The sequence below is a fragment of the Mobula hypostoma genome, chromosome 7, assembly GCF_963921235.1.
Source record: "Mobula hypostoma chromosome 7, sMobHyp1.1, whole genome shotgun sequence".
Lineage (NCBI taxonomy): Eukaryota > Metazoa > Chordata > Chondrichthyes > Myliobatiformes > Myliobatidae > Mobula > Mobula hypostoma.
Window position 1 is genome coordinate 14,793,360 of NC_086103.1, and position 25,022 is coordinate 14,818,381.

The 25,022-nt window shown below is 42.4% G+C and overlaps 1 protein-coding gene across 1 annotated transcript in view; it reads right to left on the bottom strand.

The window, feature by feature from the left end:
• Window positions 1-25,022, bottom strand: part of maml1 (mastermind-like transcriptional coactivator 1) — a 94,482-nt gene that overhangs the window by 68,771 nt on the left and 689 nt on the right. The gene's annotated exons all lie outside the window — the stretch shown is intronic.

Here is a 25,022-nt window from a genome sequence, read left to right on the forward strand (position 1 = left end):
GGGTGCTTTGGGGCTCTAATATTTAACTGTCATTCATTCTTTGGGGCACTCCTCTGTTTTCGGGGATGGTTGCAAAGGAAAAGTACTTCAAGATGTATATTGAGTCGGCCCTCCTTATCCGCAGGGGATTGGTTCTGGTACCCCCGCAAATAGAAAAAAACGCGGATGCCCTTATTTAACATGGCTCAGTGCGGTGGACTTTAGGACCCAGGGGAGCTCACTGCTGCTGAATCTGCAGTGTTTCTGTTCCGTTGACGGAAAACCATCACGACTGAAAATAAAGTAGAAATAATAATAATAATAAAGCGATCGGAACAATTTAAAAGGATAAAGTGAGAATAATGGAGCATGTGAAAGGCCCTGCCCTAATGAAAGCTACAATTATTACTAAGCAACGCAGTGGTTTAATTATTGAAATACATACATTTCTTAAGTGTTTTATATGCATAGAAAGGTATATACTATATATTAAGACAAACATTTGACTGACTGACGCTAAATAATACCAGATGTACCTGTTCCGACTTACGTAGAAATCCGACTTGGAGACTGCCTGTACTTTAAATCATCTCTAGATTATTTATAGTACCTAATACAATATAAATGCTATGTAAGTAGTTGTTATACTGTATTGTTTAGGGAATAATGACAAGGAAGAAAAGTCTGTACATGCTCAAACAATGAGTGCTGGAGAGAGAACGTCCGGGTTTTCCTGATCCGCGGTTGGTTGAATCCGCACGTGCGGAACCCGCAGATAAGGAGCGCCGACTATATACCTTTCTCTGACATTAAATATACCTTTGAAACTGTGTGGTAAACCCAGTCCAAACTTGCCATGTTATGGCCTGGGGAAGTGTCTAGAGTGATGAGAAAGCCCAACTTTCCCAAAATGCCTGATGCTGAAGCCCTCCTGGCAGACACTCCGGAAGACCACAAAGAGGAGTCACGCTAAACTGCTGAAGGTACTGGTGAGGGCTGAGCCGCAGAAACCGTCAGCTGTACAGGTAAACAGGATGACAGTGATTATCAGCAACACCTCGGGGGGGGAGGGGGGGAGAGAGAATGCCGATGGCACATCTTTTCCAGTGACCATAATGTCCAGTTTTCCTGTGAGAAAATCAGGAGAGTGACAATCTCCTGGATCAGGAAAGTTGACAGCCAAGTCATCCGACTTTGGTAACTCCCCTGTACCTGATGGTTGGAAAAGGAGACTGACGGAGAAGACTAACAAGTTCAAAGACATCTTTTCTACTGACGAGTTTGATGTCAGTTGCTCCAAGAGTACTCACCACACCATCCGAGTGACAGAGAACACCCCTTTCAAAGAAAGGTCTCGACAATGAGCACCAGCAGAGGTGGAGGATGTTCGGCAGCACCTGCTGGAACTGAAGGAAGCTGGGATTATCACTAAGTCCCTATTCATCACCTATAATTGTGGGAAGATATGAATGCGTGTTGATCATCAGACACTAAACCAACATACAGTCCCTGACCAGTATAACGTACTGCGGATCAAGGATGCACTGGCCTGTCTGAGTGGAGTGAGATGGTTCAATGTGACGGACCCAAGGAGTGGGTATTATCAGATACCCATGAGTGAAGCTGACAAAGAGAAGACAGCATTCAAATGTCCACTTGGATTCTTACAGTTTGAAAGAATGCCTCAGGGCACATCAGGAGCAGCAGCTACTTTCCAACGTGTTATGGAGAAGACTGTTGGGGACACGAACTTGCTTGACATACAGGTGTACGTGGATGAGCTCAGTGTTCGGGTCCACCCTGGAAGAGCACGAGACGAGGCTACTGAAGGTCCTAGTCCACCTGAAAGCTGAGAAGTTAAAACTGACAGTGGACAAGTGCCAGTTCTGGATGACTTCTGTCAACTACATTGGTTAAACATAGTCTCGTCTTGGAGACTAGTGATAAAAAAGTCAGAGAGTATAGTTTCTGTGAAGGGGAACCTTGTCTGACAAACCTGTTAGCGTTCTTCGAGGAAGTAATGAGCAGGGCGGACAAAGGAGAGTCAGTGGATGTCATTTTCTTGGATTTTCAGAAGGCATTTGATAAGGTGCCACACATGAGAGTGCTTAACAAGATAAAATCCTATGACATTACAGGAAAGATACTGGCAGGAATGGCTAACAGGCAGGAGGCAGTGAGTGGGCATAAAGGGGGCCTTTTCTGGTTGGCTGCCAGTGACTAGTGGTGTTTCCTCAGAGGTCAGTATTGAGATCGCTACTGTTCAAATTGTTTGTCATTGATTTGGAAAATGAAATTGATGGCCTTTTGGCAAAGCTTGCCAAGGATACGAAGAAAGGTGACGGGGCGGATAGTGCTGAGGCAAATTGGAAGAATGGGCAAGAAATTGGCAGATGCAATACAGTGTTGATAAATATATAATGCATTTTGGTAAATGGAACAAAAGTGTGGACTATTATCTAAATGGGGAGAAGATTCAAACATCGGAAGAGCAGAGGGACTTGGGAATACTTGTGCAAGACTCCCATTTACAGGTTCAGTCTGTGGTAAAGATAGCGAATGCAATGTCAGCATTTATTTCAGGGGAATAGAATATAAAAGCAAGGGGATATGCTTAGCCTAGTCATATCTGCCTAGTCGTAAGCTTGGCCTGACATTTGGAATATTGTCAACAGTTTTGGGCTGTATGTGCTGTCTTTGGAGAGAGTCCAGAGGTGGTTCTCAAGGCTGATTCCAGGAATGAAGGGGTTAACATATGAGGAGCGTTTGGTAGCTTTGGGCCTGTACTCACTGGAAGTTAGAAGAATGCGAAAAGATCTCATTGAAACCTACTGAATGTTGAAAGGACTGGAGGGCACAGCCTCAAAATTGAGGGGTGACCTTTTAAAACGGAGGTAAGGAGAAATGTTTTCAACCAGAGAGTGATGAATCTGTGGAATGCTCTGCCACAGACTGTGGTGGAGGCCAAGTCTGTGAGTATATTTAAGGCAGAAGTTGATAGTTTCTTGATTAGTCAGGGCATCAAAGGATATGGCGAGAAGTAAGGTGCATGTGGTTGAGTGGGATCCAGGATCAGCCATGATGGAATGGTGGAGCAGACTCAATGGATTGAATGGCCTAATTCTGCTCCCATGTCTTATGTCTCATGTCTCACTGGTTGGAGTAGGTACGGACCTGTCCAAGATAGAGGCAGTGACCATAGGGCCAAGGCCCAAGAATGTGAATGCTCTATGTTCTTTCCTTGGATTCTGTGGGTACGCCCAGAGATTCATGATAGACTACTCCAAAGTAAGCCACCCTTTGAATCAGCTTCTGTGCGGTTACCCTCCCTAGGGGAAGAAAGGGAGAAGGACAAAAGGGGAAGATGGTGAAGTTTATATTATCCCTTCAGAGCCTTTTGGAACATGATAGGATGTATAATGTGAAGAGGCCTTCCATTGCTGAAGGAACTGCTGACTAAAACATCTGTGTTGGCCTCTGCAAACCCCCAACTGCCGTATGTACTGCATACAGATGCCAGCCGAGACGATTTAGGGAGCACTCTATATCAGGATCAGGGCACAGGATTGAAACCTGTCTCTTTCGTCAGCCAGAATCTGTCACCCTCCGAGCAAAACTAACCGATGCACAAATTGGAGCTCCTGGCATTGAGATGGCCTGTGGTAGAAAAGTTAAGTGACTAGATGGTGCCAAGTTCAAGGTGAGGAATGACAACAATCCATTGATCTTTATAGTCGCCAAACAATTGATACTAGAACGTACAATCATCACAGCGATATTTGATTCTGTGCTTCACGCTCCCTGGAGTACAAATCGATACCAAATATTAAAAATTTAAATTATAAATCATAAATAGAAAATAGAAAAGGGTAAGTAAGGTAGTGCAAAAAAACCAAGAGGCAGCTCCAAATATTTGGAGGGTACGGCCCAGATCCGGGTCAGGATCCGTTCAGCAGTTTCACAGTTGGAAGGAAGCTGTTCCCAAATCTGGCCGTATGAGTCTTCAAGCTCCTGAGTCTTCTCCCGGAGGGAAGAGGGACGAAAAGTGTGTTGGCTGGGTGGGTCATGTCCTTGATTATCCTGGCAGCACTGCAACTATTGCTGAATCATTAGAAAATTTCTGCAGATGACATGACTCAGTGTTGTATCTAAAGTCCGAGGTATACAGGGTAAACAGGAAGGGAGCCAAAACAGTCCCCTGTGGGGCCCCAGTGCTGCTTATAGCCATGTCTGACACACAGCTCCGAATCTGCACATACTGTGGTCTGCCAGTCAGGTAGTCCATTATCCAGTGTATGATCTGTTATTTCTTGGTGACAGACAATAGTAAGTACACATTATCTACACAGTATTTGGGTGGTCGAAACATCCCATCTTCCCAGCTTTGGAAGGACCCAAGTCATACCGACCTTAGAAAGGTGGTTTTTCTCACCACTGAGTCCAGAGGCTGTTAGCAAGAGGCTAACAAGCTGTGTTTCTACAGATGCCCGGTAAAAAAGGAGTTCATTTATATTGTCAGGCATAGATACATTATGCTCTGCTTTTTCTCAATATCACCAATATACACTCAGTGGCCACTTTATTAGGGTGCACCTGCTCATTAATGTAAATATCTAATCAGCTAATCATGTGGCAGCAATTCAACACATAAAAGCATGCAGACGTGGTCAAGAGGTTCAGTTTTGTTCAGATCAAACATCAGAATGCGGAAGAAATGTGATTCAAGTCACTCTGACCCTGGAATGATTGTTGGCACCAAATGGGTTTGAGTATCTCAAAAACTGTTGATCTGGGATTTTTAAGCACAACAGTCTCCCATATTTAGAGAATGGTACAAAAAAAAACACAACCAAAAACCATCCAACGTGCAGCAATTCTATGGATGAAACGCCTTGTTAATGGAAGAGGTCAGAGGTGAATAGCCAGACTGGTTCAAGCTGACAGAAAGAATTGAATTGACTTTATTACTTACATCCTTCATAAACATGAGTAAAAATCTTTACATTAAGTCTTCATCTAAATGTGCAATTTATAGTAATTTATAATAAATAGTATATACAACAGGATAGTCAATATAACATAGAAATACAGTTGTATCAGCATGAATTAATCAGTCTGATGGCCTGGTGGAAGAAGCTGTCATGGAGCCTGTTGGTCCTGACTTTTTGCTGTGGTACTGTTTCCCAGATGGTAGCAGCTGGGACAGTTTGTGGTTGGGGTGACTTGGGACCCAATGATCCTTCGGGACCTTTTCACACACCTATCTTTGTAAATGTGCTGAACAGTAGGAAGTTCACATCTACAGATACACAGGGCTGTCTGTACCACTCTCTGCGAAGTACAGTTCCCAAACCAGGCAGTGATGCAGCCAGTCAGGATGCTCTCAATTATTCCCCTATAGAAAATTCTTAGGATTTTCGGGCCCACACCAAACTTCTTCAACCTTCTGAGGTGAAAGAGGCGCTTTTATGCCTTTTTCACCACACACCGGTATGTACAGACCACATGAGAACCTCGGTAATGTTTATGCCGAGGAACTTAAAGCTATTCACCCTCTCAACCCCACATCCATTGATGTCAATAGGGGTTAGCCTTTCTCCATTCCTCCTGTAGTCCACAACCAACTCCTTTGTTTTTGCAACATTGAGGGAGAGGTTGTTTTCTTGACACCACTGCGTCAGGATGATGACTTCTTCTCTGCAGGTTGCCTCGTTATTATTTGAGATTAGGCCAATCAGTGTATTGTCATCAGACAATTTAATTAGCAGATTGGAGCTGTGGGTGGCAACACATTCATGGGTATACAGAGAGTTAAAGAGGGGGCTTAATATACAACCCTGAGGGGCACCTGTGTTGAGAGTCAAGAGGGCAGAGGTGAGGGAGTCCACTCTTACCACTCGAGTTATTTGACAGTAACTCAAATAAGCATTCATTACTACAGTGTTGTGCAGTAGAGCATCTCTGAACACACCGAACCTTTAAGTGGATGGGCTACAGCAGCAGAAGATTACACAGGGTTCCACCCTTGTACCTAATGAAGTGGCCGCTGAGTGTAGATTAGAAATATCTAAGGACTCATATTGCTCTTTGCATCACACCACTAATAATAGGCTCTCAATCTGAAAAAAGATACACTTGATCTTAGTGCCACCTTTTAAGTAGCATATGAATATATGCCAACACAGAACACAAATTAGGAGCAGGAAATCCAGCCCCTCAAATCGGTTCTACTATTCAAAATGACCATGGCCGAGCTCCCAAGCTTCAATTCCTAGTGTTCCATTCCCCACAGCCCTCAATTTCATGATTTCAATAATTATTTATTTGGAAATTTAATGCAGAAAAGGCTCTTCTGGCCCTTTGAACTGTGCCACCCAGTAACCTGTCTAATAAACCTAGCCAAATGATGGGACAATTTACAATGACTAACTAACCTACTGTTACATCTTTGGATACTGTGAGGAAACCAGAGAAACCAGAGGAAACCCACACATTGTATATGGGAAGGCCCATACAAACCGGTTTACAGAGGATGCTGGGATTGAACCCTGAGCTCACTACACTATGGTGGCGTATTTACTCTTGTGTATGTAGCCTCCACGGTGGAGAATTCCCGAGATTCACCATCCTCTGATAAGAACTTACTCCACATTTTTCAATGTCCACATCATGCTGTAACTATTTCCATGGATTTGAACTAGGAGTGAGGGCAGAGCTCAAACATGATCAAAGAAGTTTCGTCTACCAGAGATGACTGAAAAATCAAAACGTGTCAGTTTGCACTTTGCCATTTACTTTGTTTCACATTACTTTGAAATATTTGGCATGTAAGGCTCGCTACAATTCTATAAATTAACTTTGATTATCAACATTAACTTGTAAGGGCTCCACTGCTTTCTGGAAGTCTTTGATTCATGGTATGGCACGGTAACATAGGATAAGCAGAAACTTCACAGTGCCAGCAATTGCAGTTCATTTCTGCTTGTCTGTAAGGACTTTGTATGTTCTCCCTAAGACTCTGTGGAGTTTTTTCCAGGTGCTCCAGTTTCCTCCAACATTCCAAAGACATACAGGTAAGTTTGTAAGTTGTGGGCATATTATATTGGTGCAGGAAGCGTGATAATACTTGTCCACAGCACAATCCTCAAACTGTGTTGGTCATTAATACGAATGAAGCATTTCACTCTATGTTTCAATGTTCATTTAAGAACATTCAGATGAAATTGCTATGAAAGGCGAAATCTCTAACCTTCTGGAAATATCTAAAAGTGGATGCAATGCACAACTAAATCAGGAAGCATTTTATCCACCTTGGAATGGAGAATATTTTTCCTCCAAAAACTGAAACTAGCTTTCAATTGACATTTGATGCTGCCCCCCCACCCCCCCTCATCTCATCAAAAAGTTAGACGAACTACCTTTAACAAAATCATCCTAATTTTCAACTTTATAGCAGTACTCCAAATCCATAAATGTTTAGAAGATTATGGCCAATTGCTCAGCAACCCTAGGATGAATGTCATCTAGACCAGGTGACTTAACTGAGAAGTGTTACCTCCCTTGTACTTCCACCTTACATTTTAAGCCACAAACAACAGGAATTCTGCAGATGCTGGAAATTCAAGCAACACACATCAAAGTTGCTGGTGAACGCAGCAGGCCACATGCTCCTTTGCTGAAGCTCTGGCCATATCATCTTCAGCCGTCTTGGTCAAGGAAAATAGTCACTGAGAACATCAGACATGCCCTCTGCTCCACAAGTAGAATCTCCTTTCTCATTTAATGGCCCAGGCGTCTCCACTTACAGTCCTCTTCCTGTTCAAGTGCCTGTACATTATTTCTGGATTCCTTATTATGTCTGCAACACCCACTCTCATTTCCTTTTTCTATTTCCCTTCCAAACCCTGTAATTAGCATGGCTCTCACTTTTGTGAACCACCCATCATCTGTAAAACCACACAAAATGCTTGCGGTACTCAGCAGGTCAGGCAGCGTCCACAGAAAGGAATAACCAGTCAATGTTTCAGGCCAATTCCAGCGTCTTGGCCTGAAACCTTGACTCTTTATACCTCTCCATAGCTGCTGCCTGACCTGCTGAGTTGCTCCAGCATTTTGTAAGTGTTATCATTGTCTGTCTTTTTCAATCTTCTGTATCTTTTGACTTTTAATGGAGACCCAACTTTAATACTCCTACCTTTCTCCCTTATGGCAATGTTCTTGAACTATAGGCAAAATCTTTTAAAAAGTTACCCTTTGTTTAACCATGGATAACTTCAGATCACAGTACTGAACTGATTCTGACTCTTACAATTCAAGCTCTCAGAATTTGTTTTTGCACAGCTTGCCTTCTTTTGCATTCCTTTATTTTTCTACTACAATTACATTTACTTTCCTGTAAATTTTTGCAAGAAAACTAACCTCAATGTAGCATATGGTAATATACATACTTTGATCATAAACTTTGCAATGGGCAAAAAAAAATTCTCGCCTCTAAAAGCCAACAGAGCGACTCCTCTGGAATGACTTGCTTCTACTTCTGAGTAAACTAACTGGTCCCAAAGAAAAACCCATAGGGTAAGGATCTGTTTGTCCAATTCTTAATCACTAATCCTGTTCCTCTAGTTTAAATTACTGAGGATGATGAGTGCAAGATATAGGAGAATTAGGCCATTTGGCCCATTGAGTCTGCTCCAAGCAATACACATAAAATGCTGGAAGAACTCAGCAGATCAGGTAACATCTGTGGTGGGGAATAAGCAGTCAATGTTTCAGGCTGAAACCCTTCACCTGGACTGGAAAGGAAGGGGGAAGAAGCTAGAATAAGAGTAGTAGTACAAGCTACCACGTGAGGGGGAAAGTGGGTGGTGGAGGAGCAGTGATGGAAGGGAATGTTTATTTCCCTCCATAGATGCAGCCTGACCTGCTGAGTTACTCCAGCATTATGTGCATGTTGCTTAAGATTTCCAGCAACTGCAGAATCTCATGACCCAAGTCTGTTCCATCATTTTATGATAGCTGATATTTTTCCCCAACCACTTTTCCTGTAACCCTTAACCCACCCCCCTTACCAATCAAGAACTATCTGTCTTAAATACTCCAAATGACTTTCTGATCTTGAAATCAAGAAAAAAAAACATTTTTTTGTTACATCTAAATTTAATTGAACCAATGCAAGTCCATTCTAATGTAGATACCTTAATCAACAAGCAGATTTGAAAAGCAATGGATCCAGTTTACTTTGCAGCTCAACCAACAAAGAATCAACATTTCATCAAACTCCAGAATTCTCCCCAAAGGTGCTGCCTGTCCCAGTGAGCATTCCCAGTACTGACATGTTCTTCAGACTTACAATAGCCACAGTAGTTTACTTCACAACATAGAACAGTGCAGGCTCTTTGGCCCATGATGTTGTGCCGAACTTTTACCAAAGGGCATTGGAGCAGAATTAGGTCATTTGTCCAGAGTCTGCTTTGAACCTACACCAACAGCAATCTAACCCAGGGGTTCCCAACCTTTTTTATACCATGGACCCCTACAATTAACCAAGGGGTATGTGGACCCCAAGTTGGGAACTCCTGAACCCTTTCCCATGCACACAGTCCTCCATCTTTATTTTATCCATGGTAACGTTGCGATTAGCATAACGTCAACTGAACTCAGGGCGTTCCAGAATTCAATTCCAGTGCTGTTCTGCAAGAAGTCTCTGTATGTCCTCCATGTGGGATAGGTTTTCCCCAGGTGCTCCTGTTTCCTCCCACAGTAATACAGGGTGGATCTGTAATGCCACACCAGCAATGCTTTCCATGTATTCACCACTCTGTGTAAAAAAAAACGCCACCTCTGACATCGTCCCTATACTTTCCTCCAATCACCTTTCCAGCTCTTTACTTCATCCCTTCCGCCCATCCAGTTTCACCTATCACCTTTTGTTTTTTCCTCTCCCCCTTCTTACTCTGACTCTTTTTTTCCCTCTAGTCATGATGAAGGGGCCCAGCTCAAAATACAGGTTTCCCCCGCCATCCGAAGGTACAGCGTTCCTATGAAATGGTTCGTAAGCCGAAATGTCGTAAAGCGAAGAAGCAATTACCATTTGTTTATATGGGAAAATTCTGTGAGCGTTCGCAGTCCCAAAAATAACCTACCAAATCATGCCAAATAACACATAAAACCTAAAATAATAGTAACATATAGTAAAAGCAGGAATGATATGATAAATACACAGCCTATATAAAGTAGAAATACTTTTCCACAATCATTACTGTACTGTTCTCCGTAGCAAAAACCTCACGCAAGCGCCGTCGGCAGAAAATCTCATGCAAGCGCTGTTGGCAAAAACACGGCGCAAGCGCTCTCCAGTAACCTTTAAGCTATGAAGCTGCCAAATCATACCAAATAACACATAAAAATACACAGCCGATATAAAGTAGAAATAATGTATGTACAGTGTAGTATCACTTACTAGAATTGGAAAGACAGCGCAGAGCACACTGATGGTGGTGTGTTAGACTGAGTCGTCGCAGGTTGGCTAGTGCAGTGGCCCCCACCCTCCAGGCCGCCGACCGATACATTACCACGAAGCACGCAGGAGTCCAGCGGTAGAAAAAAGCCGAAATAAACATGCTAATTAATTAGGTGTCACCCGGCACGTAATTGTCGGCCCAGATCAGTGCCAATTTCTGACTGCATCGTCTATGATCTGGGCTGACAATTACGTGTTGGGCGGCACCTAATTAATTAGCATGTTTATTTTGGCTTTTTTCTTAAAGATGTGCTGTGTGCCTCCCGGCTACTGCTGCATGCTCTGTGAATCGGTACAGTACCTGTCCGCGGCCTGGGTGTTGGGGTGGTGGGACACTGGGGTGTCATCTCGTCGTCTGTTTCCATTAGGGCAGGCAGCTCATCTTCTCCTATGACTGCCCGCCTCGATGTCGAAGGTCGAGGTTCGTCGTCTGCTGTGGCTGATGAGGAAGGCTTGCTTGACTGCTGAGCCTCGCGCATTTTTCTATCATATAGTTCTTTGTAAGGACTCAAACCATCTTGCAAATATCCCCTAAACCTACGTACCCTTTCAAAATTAAAGTCGCACTTTATCATTGCAGTGAAAATCTCATGCAGTTGCTTCACTTTCGCTACTGCATTCGGTTTCGATTGTTATCCTTTCCTCTTCCAATTGCATCAGCTCTTCATCTATCAATTCTTGGTCATGGGATGCCAAAACCTCTTCAACATCACCTTCGTCAGCTTCCACAAGCCAAACTCACTTAGTCCTTACTTCGTTCACCACGATTGAAACGCTTAATTATGTTTAGTTTTACGCTAAGTGTAACACCCATATGAGCTCTTTTAGGCTTTTCTGACACCATAGAACTCACCTTGCAAACAGCTGCTCACAGACACATGTTTAAGCAATGCCGGCGAGAATGCTGTTCCGAATCCGGGGGGAGAGCGGCTGCTCGGGGCACACACTGCCTTTTATAGCGTACTGATTTTTTTTGCACGCTGAATTTTTTTCGTAACAGTGAAAACACCTTCTGAAAGCGAAAACAGGGTACTAATGTAGGTCTTTCGTAACAGTGAGGTTTCGTAAAGCGAACGTTCGAAAAGCGGGGTACACCTGTATTGACTTGTACTCTTTTCCACAGATGGTGCCTGGCTTACCCAGTTCCTCTTACAGCCTTATTAGGGTTAGTGAGTTGTGGGTTGTAGAATATTTTGTTCACACCCATTTCACTGACCTTGATAGTGAACCTCAAGTTTGATCTACTGGCATGAAATATTATTATGTCTTCGATCTCATACCACCAGATTCAGGAACAGTTATTGCTCCTGAACCATCAGACTTCTTCCTGAACCAGCATGGGTAACTTCACTCATCTCAACCCTGAACTGATATCACAACATACAGACTCACTTTCAAGGACTCTACAACTCATGTTCACAAAACTATTTACTTACTCATTCTTAATTTTTTTTGTATTTGTAGTTTGCTTTCTATTGCACATCAGTTGTTTGTCAGCCTGTGTGCAGCTTTCTCATTGGTCCTATTGTGTTTAATTTTATCTGTGAATGACTGCAAGAAAATGAATCTCAAGGTAGTATGTGGTGACAAGAAATTCTGCAGATGCTGGAAATATTGAGCAATACACACAAGACTCAGCAGGTCAGACAGCAGCTAGGGAGAGGAATAAACAGTCGATGCTTCAGGCTGAAACCCTCACATCGACTGTTTATTCACTTTCATAGATGCTGCCTGACCTGTTGAGATCCTCCAGCAATTTTTAATGGTGGCATGTATGTAATTTGATAATAAATTTACTTTGATTTTTGACCTATAAAATAATCTGTTTGGAGTTCAATCCAAGTGTACCGATTTAATCAGATACTGGACTGTTTATAAGAGCATCTCTAACACCATAACAATTATACAAAAATCCAAATTACCTACAGGATCTACTGACGATTCTAATGGATTTATACCACCGATTTAACTGTCGAACTTACATCAAATAAGACACACACACACACAAATATGTCAGCATGAAACAACTGTGTTTCCATCATACATCCTTCTCTTGTAATACATGGTGGTGGGAGTAAAACGTCAAAGCAGAATTACAGTCCATCAGAAAATTACTGAGGCTCTCTTTTTAACAAGGAAATTATTTCATCTCAGTCACTAATCAACATAACTGCTTTGGAACACTAGACAGACATGAACACAAATTATTTATTTTAAATCCAGACAAAAATAATTACATCATTCCACACTCAATCAGAACTTAAAGATTAAGATTAAAAATCTGCTTTGTCATGTGGACATTTAAGCATACAGTTTGTGTTAAAGACCAAAGTCTAAGATGTGCTGGAGGGCAGTCTACAAGTGTCACCACAGGTCTGGCACCAACAAAACATGCTCACAAATTAATAGAAACTAATCTGTGTCTCTGGACTGTGGGAGGAGACCAGAGCACCGAGAGGAAATCTACGCAGTCGCAGAGCGCAATACAAGCTCCTAACAGACAGCAGTAGAATTGAAGCAACACACATCAAAGTTGCTGGTGAATGCAGCAGGCCAGGCAGCATCTCTAGGAAGAGGCACAGTTGACGTTTCGGGCCGAGACCCTGGCCTGAAATGTCGACTGTACCTCTTCCTAGAGATGCTGCCTGGCCTGCTGCGTTCACCAGCAACTTTGATGTGTGTTGCTTGAATTTCCAGCATCTGCAGAATTCCTGTTGTTTGCAGTAGAATTGAAGCCTGGTCACTACTGCTGTAATATTGTTACACTAATCTCTACGCCACCACACCATCATTAGTGCATCTGCCTCAAAGACTTTCTCTGACACATACATGTACCATCCTCTGCAAGAAGAATGTCACTCAAGTACCTTTTAAATCTTTGCATTCCTATCAAAAAAACACATCATAGCACGAAGTGCCATTCCAAAACTGCATTAAGTAAACAAAGTTTACACCCATTTATGGAACAGCTTTCATTGAAGGTCACTGCAATGCCAATACGAGGATGGTCGAAGAACAAAGAACATTTTCATCATACCCAAAACCCACACCCAACCTCAATAAGTGGATGAAAACTGACCACTGAACAAAGTCTGTGGACCAATACAGTCAGTAACACTTTTGGGGGAGGCAACTCAGTTACATCCCAGTCAGCAAGCCCCTACAGTTCTCAGTATGCTCTCCTCTACATCACTGATCTCCAATATACATTGGGGGGGGGGGATTTCATCGAGCACCTTCACTCTGTCCGCTGCAATGGCCGCCCACTTCAATTCGACTTCCCACTCCAACATCTCAGTTCAGTTCATGACCTCCTCTTCTGCCATGACGAGGCCACTCTCAGGTTGGAGGAGTAACATCTTATGTGTAAGACACTCCTTCCTTCTGCTAGCCTGCAGGTCACCCTTGGGCAAGGTGTAGCACCTGCTTAGCCCCTTGATCAGGGTCACATGAAGCCATGTGAGCAGGTGGTGGATGGTCATATGAGCAGCCGGTGCAGATCACAAATCCTGGTAATGTGACCACGGACGCCAGGCAGACAATCTCTGAAGTGCATTTGATAATGGTTGGGGTCACCTAATTGTAAAGACATTGTCCAAAAGAAGGCAATAGCAAACCACTCAGTAGAAAAATTAGCCAAGAACAATCACAGTCAAGGAAAGATTATGATTACCCACGTCATACAACATGGCACATAATGAACGAGTATCTATGGCAGCTCACTCATATGTATGAGTGACTACAAGTCAAGCATCTGTAAATTACCGCTACAGGAGTGAAGAAATCCAAGCAATGTTTCTAATACATTTCCAAAACCACTTAAAATCTTGATTGAGAGAAGACGAAACTTAAAACTAGATGAGGATCATTCAAAATGAGCCTATTTTTAAGAAAAGACGGGAAACAGATTACAGAATCATAGTGCAGAAGTAGGCCCCGTGGCTCACCCCATCAATGCCAATAATCAAGTATTAGTCTATATTTTGCCTGAATGGACAATGAACCCATGAGATGATCTCATTATTTTCTTTTCCATTTCTGCACTAGTTATTTAATTCAGAATCAGATTTAATATCACTGGCATATGTAATTAAGTTTGTTGTTTTGTGGCAGCAGCACAATGCAATACAAGTAAAACGAGTATAAACAAAAATTAAATAGATAGTGCACAAAGAGAGGGGAAATATACTGAGGAAATGTTCATGGGTTCATTGTCCATTCAATATCAGATGGTGGAGGGGAAGAAACTGTTCCTATACCTCCTCCATGATGGAGCAACAAGAAGAGGGCAAGTCCTGGGTGATGGGGTTTTTGTATATACAAATAATATACACAGACACACACTTACTGTAATTTATAGCTTTTTAAATATATTGCACTGTACAGTTGCCAAAAAATAACAAATTTCACAATATATGCCAGTGATATTAAACCCATTTCTGATATACGAATCCCATTTACCAGTACAAGTCCACAGCCTTCTGTGTTTTGGCCATTTTAATACTTAACCAGATATTTAAATATTATTCAAGTATCTTCCTCCATCATCCCCTGACAGTGCATTTGAGATTACAACAGGAAGGCACAGAAGCTTAGTGGTTACTGTAAACAGTATGACAGCGCTACTGATTACAGTTCAATTCCTGCTGCAGCCTGTAAGGAGTTTTCCTGTGACCCCGTGTTGCCACCAGGTGCCCCAGTTTCCTCCCACAGTCCAGAGATTAGGATATGGGTTAGTAAGTTGAGGGCATGCCATGTTGACAATAGAAGTATGAAGGCACATTTGCAGGCTGCCCAGCACAACACTCGTCGATTTGGTTTAATGCAAAAGACACATTTCACTGTATGTTTTGATGTATGTGACAAATAGTACCTATTTTAAATCTTTAAAAGGGAGTAGAACGGGGGGGGGGCTAAGAACACAGCCTTGTGGTGCACCTGTGCTGATGGAGATTGTGGAGCAGATGTTTTTGGCAATCTGAACTGACTGGGGTCTGCAAGTGAGGAAATTCAGGATCCAACTGCACAAAGTGGTACCGAGGCCCAGGTCTTGGAGTTGACTAGTTTAGAGGAGATGATGGTATTAAATGCTCAGATGTAATGGGCCTCCTGCATGGAGAAAGGTTTCCTCAGTATTTACTCTATCTGGCTTTTCATATCCTCATATACCTCAGTCACATGCCTGCTGAAACTGTTCTCCAAATCAATAGACAACCTCCTCAGTCCTTCGACCATAAGACACAGTAGCAGAACAAGGGCATTTGGCCCATTGAGTCTGCTCCGGCATTCAAACATGGCTGATTCTTTCTTCCCTCGTCAGCTCCACTCCTCTGCCTTCACCCTGTAACCCTTTGATGCCATGTCCAATCAAGAATCCATCAAGCTCTGCTTAAATATACCAACGACCTGGCCTCCACCCTCTGGCTAAAGAAATTTCTCCACATCTGTTTTAAATGGACACCTCTCTATCCTGAGGCTGTATCCTCTTGTCCTAGACTCCCCCAACATGGGAAACATCCTTTCCACATCTATTCTGTCTATGCCTTTCAACATTCCCCCATCTTTCTAAATTCCAGCGAATACAGACCCAGATCTATCAAACGTCCTTTGTATGATAGAACATAGAATAGTACAGCACAGTACAGACCCTTCAGCCCACAATGTTGTGCCGACCCTGAAACCCTGCCTCCCATATAACCCCCCACCTTAAATTCCTCCATATACCTGTCTAGTAGTCTCTAAAATTTCACTAGTGTTATCTGCCTCCACCACTGACTCAGGCAGTGCATTCCACGCAACAACCACTCTCTGAGTAAAAAACCTTCCTCTAATATCCCCCTTGAACTTCCCACCCCTTACCTTAAAGCCATGTCCTCTTGTATTGAGCAGTGGTGCCCTGGGGAAGAAGCGCTGGCTATCCACTCTATCTATTCCTCTTAATATCTTGTACACCTCTATCATGTCTCCTCTCATCCTCCTCTCCAAAGAGTAAAGCCCTAGTTCCCTTAATCTCTGATCATAATGCATACTCTCTAAACCAGGCAGCATCCTGGTAAATCTCCTCTGTACCCTTTCCAATGCTTCCACATCCTTCCTATAGTGAGGCAACCAGAACTGGGCACAGCACTCCAAGTGTGGCCTAACCAGAGTTTTATAGAGCTGCATCATTACCTCGTGACTCTTAAACTCTATCCCTCGACTTATGAAAGCTAACACCCCATAATCTTTCTTAATTACCCTATCCACCTGTGAGGCAACTTTCAGGGATCTGTGGACATATACAAGGACTCCCAAGTCCTTTGTATCTCAGATTTTTCGATTTTCTCCCCATTCTGCACATTTATTTCTACTACCAAAGTGCACGATCATGCATTTTCCAACATTGTATTTCATTTGCCACTCTTGCCCATTATCCTAATCCATCTAAGTTCTTCTGCAGCCTTCCTGTTTCCTCAACCCTACGTGCCTCTCCACTAATCTTCATATCATCTGCAAACTTGGCAACAAACCCATCTATTCCATCATCTGAATCATCGATTATACAGCATAAAAAGAAGGGTCCCAATACCGGCACCTGCGGAACACCAGAAAAGGATTCTTTAATTCCCAATCACTGCCTCCTACCAATCAGCCAATGCTCTAACCATGCTAGTAACTTCCCTGTAATACCATAGGCTCTTAACATGGTAAGCAGTCTCATGTGTGGTACCTTATCAAAGGCTTTCTGAAAGTCCAAATATACAACATTCACTACAACCCCTTTATCCATCCTACATATAATCTCCTCAAAGAATTCCAACAGATTCGTCAGGCAAGATTTTCCCTTAAGGAAACCATGCTGACTTTGTCCCATCTTGTCCTGAGTCTCCAAGTACTCCATAACCTTATCCATAACAATTGACTCGAACATCTTCCCAACCATTGAGGTCAGGCTAACTGGTCTATAATTTCCTTTCTGCTATCTTTCTCCTTTCTTAAAAGAGTGGAGTGATATTTGTAGTTTTCCAGTCCTCAGGCACCATGCCAGAGTCCAATGATTTTTGAAAGATCATTGCCTCCACAATCTATCCCGCTACCTCTTTCTGAACCCTAGGGTACAGTTCACCTGGTCTGGGTGACTTGTGTACCCTTAGGTCTTTCAGCATTTTGAGCACCTTCTCCCTTGTAATAGTAACTGCACTCACTTCTCTTCCTTCACACACTACAACATCAGGCATATGGCTAGTGTTCCACAGTGAAGACTGATGCAAAATATCATTTGCCATCTCCTTGGCCTTCGTTATTATTTCTCCAGCCTCATTTTCTAGTGGTCCTCTATCAACTCTCAGCTCCCTTTTAATTTTTACATATTTGAAAAAGCTTTTTACTATTCACTTTGATATTGTTTGCTAGCTTGTTTTCATATTTCATCTTTTCCTTCCTAACGATTCTTTTAGTTGCTCTTTGTAGGGTTTTAAAAGCTTCCCAATCCTTTATCTTCCAACTAATTATTGCTTTGTTGTATGTCCTCTCTTTTGTTTTTACATTAGCTTTGACTTCTCTGGTCAGCCACAGTTGCACTATTTTACCATTTGAGGATTTCTTTGTTTTTGGAATACATCTATCTTGCACTTTCCTCATTTTTTCCCAGAAACTCATACCATTGCTGCTCTGCTGTTATCCCTGTCAGCATCTGCTTCCAATTTACTTTGGCCAACTCCTCTCTCATACCACTGTAATTTCCTTCACTCCACTGAAATACTGCTACATCAAGCTTTACTCTCTCCCTATCAAATTTCAAGTTGAACTCAATCATATGGTGATCACTGCCTCCTAAGGGTTCTTTTACCTTAAGGTCTCTCATCCCCTCTGGTTCACTACATAATAGCCAATCCAGTTTAGATGAACCCCTAGCAGGCTCAACAAACTACTCTAGGCATTCAATAAACTCTCTCTCAAGATCCATCTCCAACCTCATTTTGCCAATCGACCTGTATGTTGAAATCTCCCATGACTATCATAACAATGCCCTTTTGTCATGACTTTTCTAGTTCCTGTTGTAATCTGTGTTCACATTCCAGCTACTGTATGTAACTGCCATCAGGGTCCTTTTACCCTTGCAGTTTCTAAATTCAACCCACAAGGATTCAACATCTTCCGATTCAATGTCACATCTTTCTACTGATATGATGCCATTTTTTACCAGCAGAACAATGCCACCCCCTCTGCCTATCTCGCTTTTGGTCTGATACAAAGTGTAACCGTGGACATTTAGCTCCCAACTACAACCGTCCCTCAGCCACAATTCAGTGATGGCCACAACATCATACCAAGCATTTATAGAAGTCCAACAAGAACATCCACCTTATTTCTTATACTCCGTGCATTGATGAGTACTGTATTTGCTACCGTTTTTGACTCTGCATCCCTAATACACTCATACTCACCCTGCTGGCTGCATTGTTGCCCTATCATCTGCCTGCCCTTCTGGACAGTACACTATCTTTGGTTTTTAACCATCCATCCTATCCTGAGTCCCTCTGGTAACTACTCCAGTAAATCTCCTCTGTACCATAGAGGTTAGTGTAATGCTTTACCATACCAGATGCAAGATCAGGAGGCGATTCCCAAGCTGTCTGTGAGGAGTTTATACGTTCTCCCCGTGACCGCGTGGGTTTCCTCCGGGTGCTCCAGTTTCCTCCCACAGTCCAAAGACGTATGGATTGGAGTTAGTATGTTGTAGATACGCTTTGTTGGTGCCAGAAGCATGGCAACAGGCTGCCCCCAGCACATCCTTGGACAGTGTTGGTCGTTGACTCAAAATGACACATTTCACTGTGTACATGTGAAATAAAACTAGTGTCTAATTGCACCCCTCTATGGTACAATCACAACCTTCCTTGTACACTGACCAGTACTGATAGAGTACCACAGCTATGACCTAATGTTTATTTAATGAAATTCTAGAATTGCCTCCCTGATGTCCCAGCTAGAGGCAACAAGTATCTCAAATGCTTTGGTTCCTGGCTCATCTATTTCTCTTCCACCTTCAGCAATCCTCATATACAGAGTTCCTACTTTTCTCATTATCATGCAACTGACAATCCAGAATGCACTCTACCTTGGTGGAATCGGACTCCCAGATTTTCCAGACATTTAGATGTTAATCCTTAACATCTCAACTCAATTTTTTAGATGCTACACTACATAGAAAAGTACTGCACACGAACAGGCCTTTCAGCCTACAATGTTGTGCTTAACCAATTAAATTAGTAATCACGTGGCTAATTAAAACAATCACTTCTGCCTACACACACAATTTATAAAACTATATAAATAATTCTGGTTCACTGGTTTATTGGCAAATGACAGAGTAGCAGTGTGGCCTCGGTCATAGCAAGGACTGAGCTTCAAACTGTGGCGCCGCCAGCTTGCAGCCGTCCAGGAGAGAGGCATTGGGAGTTGGTGCCAGAGGCAGTGTGGTGTCCATGCTGGAGTTAGTGCTGCCCTCCAGTGTTTGCTTGGTAGAAGACAAGCTGTATTGTCTTTGACTGCAGACTGCTGCAACATTCATGGACTCAGAGACTTAGACTACCTTTTCTGTGTGACTGTACAGTATGCTTATTATGATATTATATCTGCTATATAAGCCTTATGCTATGTATGACTGTTGGTACAGTGGTTTGAATCTTCTCTCCAGAGGAACACTGTTTCATTTAGCTGGATTCATGGATATTCATATATGGTTGAATGACAATTAAAATTAATTTTATAAATCTTCCTGGTAAGATTGAGGAGAGTGCAAGGATAATGACACCACTGAGCCTCAGGAGACTATGGAAAATACCTGAAAGTTAGATAGTGCAGTTTTACTGTACCTACATGGCCCTACCACTCCTTGTATACATCTGACCTGTATTGTCATTCCAAAATGCATCACACAGGTCACAGGACTAAATTCCATTTGCCATTGCCCTGCCCATCTTGCCAACCGATGAATATCATCTTATATCATCAACACCAACAATAACAATTCTCATATCATCTGCAAACCCAGTAACCTTAACTCCTACATTCATATTGTTGGATTAAGTTATATCGTCAGAGTTGTCCTTCGGCCTAACTGGTCCATACCAAGATGTCTATCTGAGCTCAACTCATATCCCTCTAAACCACTCCTATCCGTATACTTTCCAGGTACCTTTTACACGTTGCTATTGTATCTGCCTCAACCACTTCCTCTGTCAGCTTGTTCCATATATCCACCACACTCTGGGTGAAATGGTTGCATCTCAGATTGCTATTAAATCTCACCCCTCTCACCCTACGCTAGTCTCCTGGTTCTTGTTCGCCATATCTGGGGGGAAAAGGAGAGCACAAAGATTTGATACACCTTTATAAAATCACCACTCATTTTAAATGAATAAAGTCCCAACCTGCTCAATCTCTCTAAATAACACAGTCACCTGAGTCCTGGCAACATTCCTGTAAATCTCCTTTGTACTTTAAAGTCATCTTTCTATAACAGGGTGACCAAAACTGAACACAATATTCCAAATTTGACTTCAAAAGGGTAAGAGTCCAGCATTGGTCCTTAAGGTACAACACCAGTGCTTTCAATCACAAGAACAACCCTCCCTCTAGCTTCTATCACCAAGCCAATTTCAGACCAATTTGCTTGTATTGGAACAATCTTCCCATGTGGGAGGCCTTACTAATGTCTGCGTAGACAACATTAGCTCCCACATCCTCAACAATATTTTTTCTCTTACCTCTTTGAAAATTTCAATCGAGTTGGTCAGACAATTCCCCCCCAATCAAAAAGCCAACATACATATTTTCTGCCTTTTCACGTGCAAATTAATCGATTTACTCAATTCTTTCTAATATCTTTCCTACCCATGAATTAGACTTGTTGGTTTGTAATTACCTGGCTTCTTGCTGCTGTTATTTATTTATTTATTTATTGAGATACAGGGTGGACCAGCCCTTCCGGCTCTTTCAGCCTCACTATCCAGCAACCCATTGATTTAACTCTAGCCAAATTACAGGGCAGTTTACAATGAATGACCAACTAACCTACAAACCGGTACTTCTTTGAACTGTGGGAGGAAACCAGAGCACCCAGAGGAAACACAACCATTCCACGGGGTACAGACTCCTTACAGACTTCATAGATGATGCCAGAATTGAACTCTGAACTTCTTTAATCAAGGTACCACTTTACTGTCATTCAATAATCTGGCAACTCACTTGTGGTCATTGAAGATTCAAGCGTCTGTCTGAGTCCTTGCAATCTCCTACCTTGCAACTTCTGCAGGCTGCCCAGGGATTGATCCATCACTAAGCTTGCTAGGTTCAATAAGGTTGTTATAGCCGAGGGGGGGGGGGGAGGCTTGTGGGGATAAATTCCTACTCCCCTTCAAATGCCCCCAATGGCATATGCTTCAAACAGCCTCTGACAACCAAGTTTAGCTCCTGGCTTTCATGTGTGGCTTAGCTACCTCAGACAGGAGGAGAAAGGCGGGTGGAGACTATACCCAGTCATGGGGAAGGCTTCAGGAGTCAACCCTGAGGAAAATTCTGGAGCTGGAGTCCCTAAGGCAGTTGAGTTCAATGCCAACTGGCAACTCCTGCAACACCACTGTTGCCAAACTGTATTGGTCTCTGCTGTTCCTTTGGATTCATCAGTTGCGTGCAGAAGGGGAGCCTGCAACATGGGCAACAGCTTGTGTATCACGTAGACAGTTGGGACACAACATCCATGGTCAACCGTGACAAATGGAGGGTCTCACAAGCCTGCTAATAACATGGGTGTATCATGGGTTGGGGAGTCCAGGAAGGGGTTTGTCACATCCATTCCAGGGCAGCTCACTCATCTTTGGTCCCCACTGGACCGTGTGGCTCCAAGTAGCTGTTTACATGCAACAGCAGCCACATCCCGGTCTACTGCTTCAACTGGCGGGCTAAACCACATGAGGTAGCCAGTGGGCTTCCTGCCCCAATAAGTTAGGAACATGTCCGTCCTAGCATGCAAAGTCAGCTCTGGTGGACTGGGCAGGTGAGATCAACAGCGAGACCCAACAGCCAGGAAGGTAGTTCTGCAGCACTTCGTGGAGAGCAAGGGACATGACAAGGCACAGGCGAAGTCATGTTCACCCACTGCAACCAAGGAAAACCCCAGTTATGATGGTACTCAAAACTTCCCAGGTTGAGAGAGTGGAACTTCCACTTTGAAAACTCTGTTAGACTGTCAAATATGTCAAACAACCAACATGTACATGGACAGAACAGGTTTAGAGGAACAGATGGGACAAGCTTAGATAGACATCGTGGTCAGTATTGATGGGTTGGACCAACAGGCCTCTTTTGATTCTATGACTCTCGTGACCCTGACTCAGTTCTTCTGAAATTTGCTTCTGACACTGCTGCCTCCAGCAGATCAATCGGCACATTCCAGATTGTAAACCATGTGTTTAGATAGTAATCCCTCCAGTTCGATACATATTTGTTTGGAAGATATGGTAAACAGACTGGATCTAAATAACTCCCATACAACACGCAAGTAGGTCAAATAGCCTCCTTATGTAAACCTTCGACCAGAAGATATAGGAGCAGAATTAGGCCATTCGGTCCATTAAGTTTGCTCCGCCATTCCATCATGACTGATTTATTATCCCTCTCAACCCCATTCCCACTTCTCCCTGTAACCTTTCATGTCCTGACTTATCAAGAACCTATCAACCCCGGCTTTATTTATACCCAGTGACTTGCCCTCCACAGCTGTCTGTGGCAATGAATTCCACAGATTCACCACCCTCTGGATAAAGAAATTCCTCCTCATCTCTGTTCCAAAGGGATGCTCCTGTACTCTGAGATTGTGCCCTCTAGTTCTACACTTCCTCACTGAGAGAAATATCCTCGCCATATCCACTCTATCTAGGCCTTTCAATAATCAGTAGGTTTCAAAGAGATTCCCGCCTGAGCAAGTACAGGTCCAGAGCCAAATTTTCCTCATACGTTAACCCTTTCATTCCTGGGTTCATTCTCCTCTGGAGCTTCTCCAATGACAGTACTTCTTAGAAATGGATTGCAAAACTGCTCACAATACTTCCAGCCTTGCCTTTCAGTAGGTAATAACTGGTTTGTCCCTACCCTAGTGAAGCTGTGATCGAGTTAGTAGCACTACTGCTTTAGAATTCAATACAAACACAACATCAGAAATCCTCTTTCTATAAAGTGCTGCACTGACTTCTAAGGCAGACACAGAATAACTCTTGGAAAAGTCATAGAAGACTACTGCACAGAAGCAGGCCATTCAGCCCATCTAGTCCATGCTGTATCATTCATCTGCCTAATCCCTGAAGAGGAACTAGAGTTCTGAAGAGTTATGGAAGAACTCTGATTACCTGCCTGATATTTATTTATTAGCCAACAGCACTAATGCAGTTCTCTGATCATTACTTCATTGCAATTTGAGTGACTCCAAAATATACAAAGTGAAATTCACAGATGGAAACGTTCACCAGCAACTTTTATGTGTGTTGGTAGAAAGTAACTACTGTTTTGATGTCCTCATCTAGACACTTACAAATTTAAAATAAAACTATATACTTCAAATTATCTGGAGCGTATTGCCTGAATGGATAGAAGAGGCAAACTTAATAGCAACATTAAGAAGCAAACTAAAATTAAAGCAGCAGGGGGCACTTGAAAAAAAAGATTATTTGGACATTTTTGTCAAAAGGCACAATAGACTAAATGGTCTGTTCTATAAAATTCTATAAAGGATGCAATTCAAAAATGCCTCAGTATTGTTTAAAACTAGTTATAAATACTTTCACAATGTGGTCTACCAACTTTAACTAATGTCATCTCAATACAAGTTAGCTCAATGTATAACTTATACAAAAGTTATGTTTGAATTAAAAACTTAAGGTCAGTTTACTATCTAGACCACTAGACTTTGAATAAATTGTATAGACTTGGTTAACTGTCATCTTTGACCATCAAGTTTAAACCCAAATATAAATCCTTACTAAATTTGCACAACAGAAATATTTCAATATTACTTACGAACCTTAGAAATATTGGAATAACATGTTATAAAGAGTGATCATTATAAATACCTACACAACTATTAACTTGTTCATATAGCCTACCAACTCTAAGTTGTGCCAGCTCAGTACAAGTTACACATATTTATAACTCATTCAAAAGTTGAATTAAAACTTAAGGTCAATTTACTAGACTATGAATAGATTGCCCAGACACGATTTAAATGTTACCTTAGACTGTCAAACAAGCTATAAGCTTATGTGATAAACTCTTGTAGAGCAAGATACAGATTTTGATTAGAACAGGACAAGTTTTAAACTTTAGTACTAAGTTATGCATCTACCTCGTGTTGAGTAACAAACTTTTTTAAGTGACAACTTAGCGACACACATAAAGAAGTTAAGACCCAATTAATCACACAATCTGCGGATGGAGAGGTTCCAGTCCGACAGGTTTCAGGAGACCGCGGTTGACTGAGATGGAAACC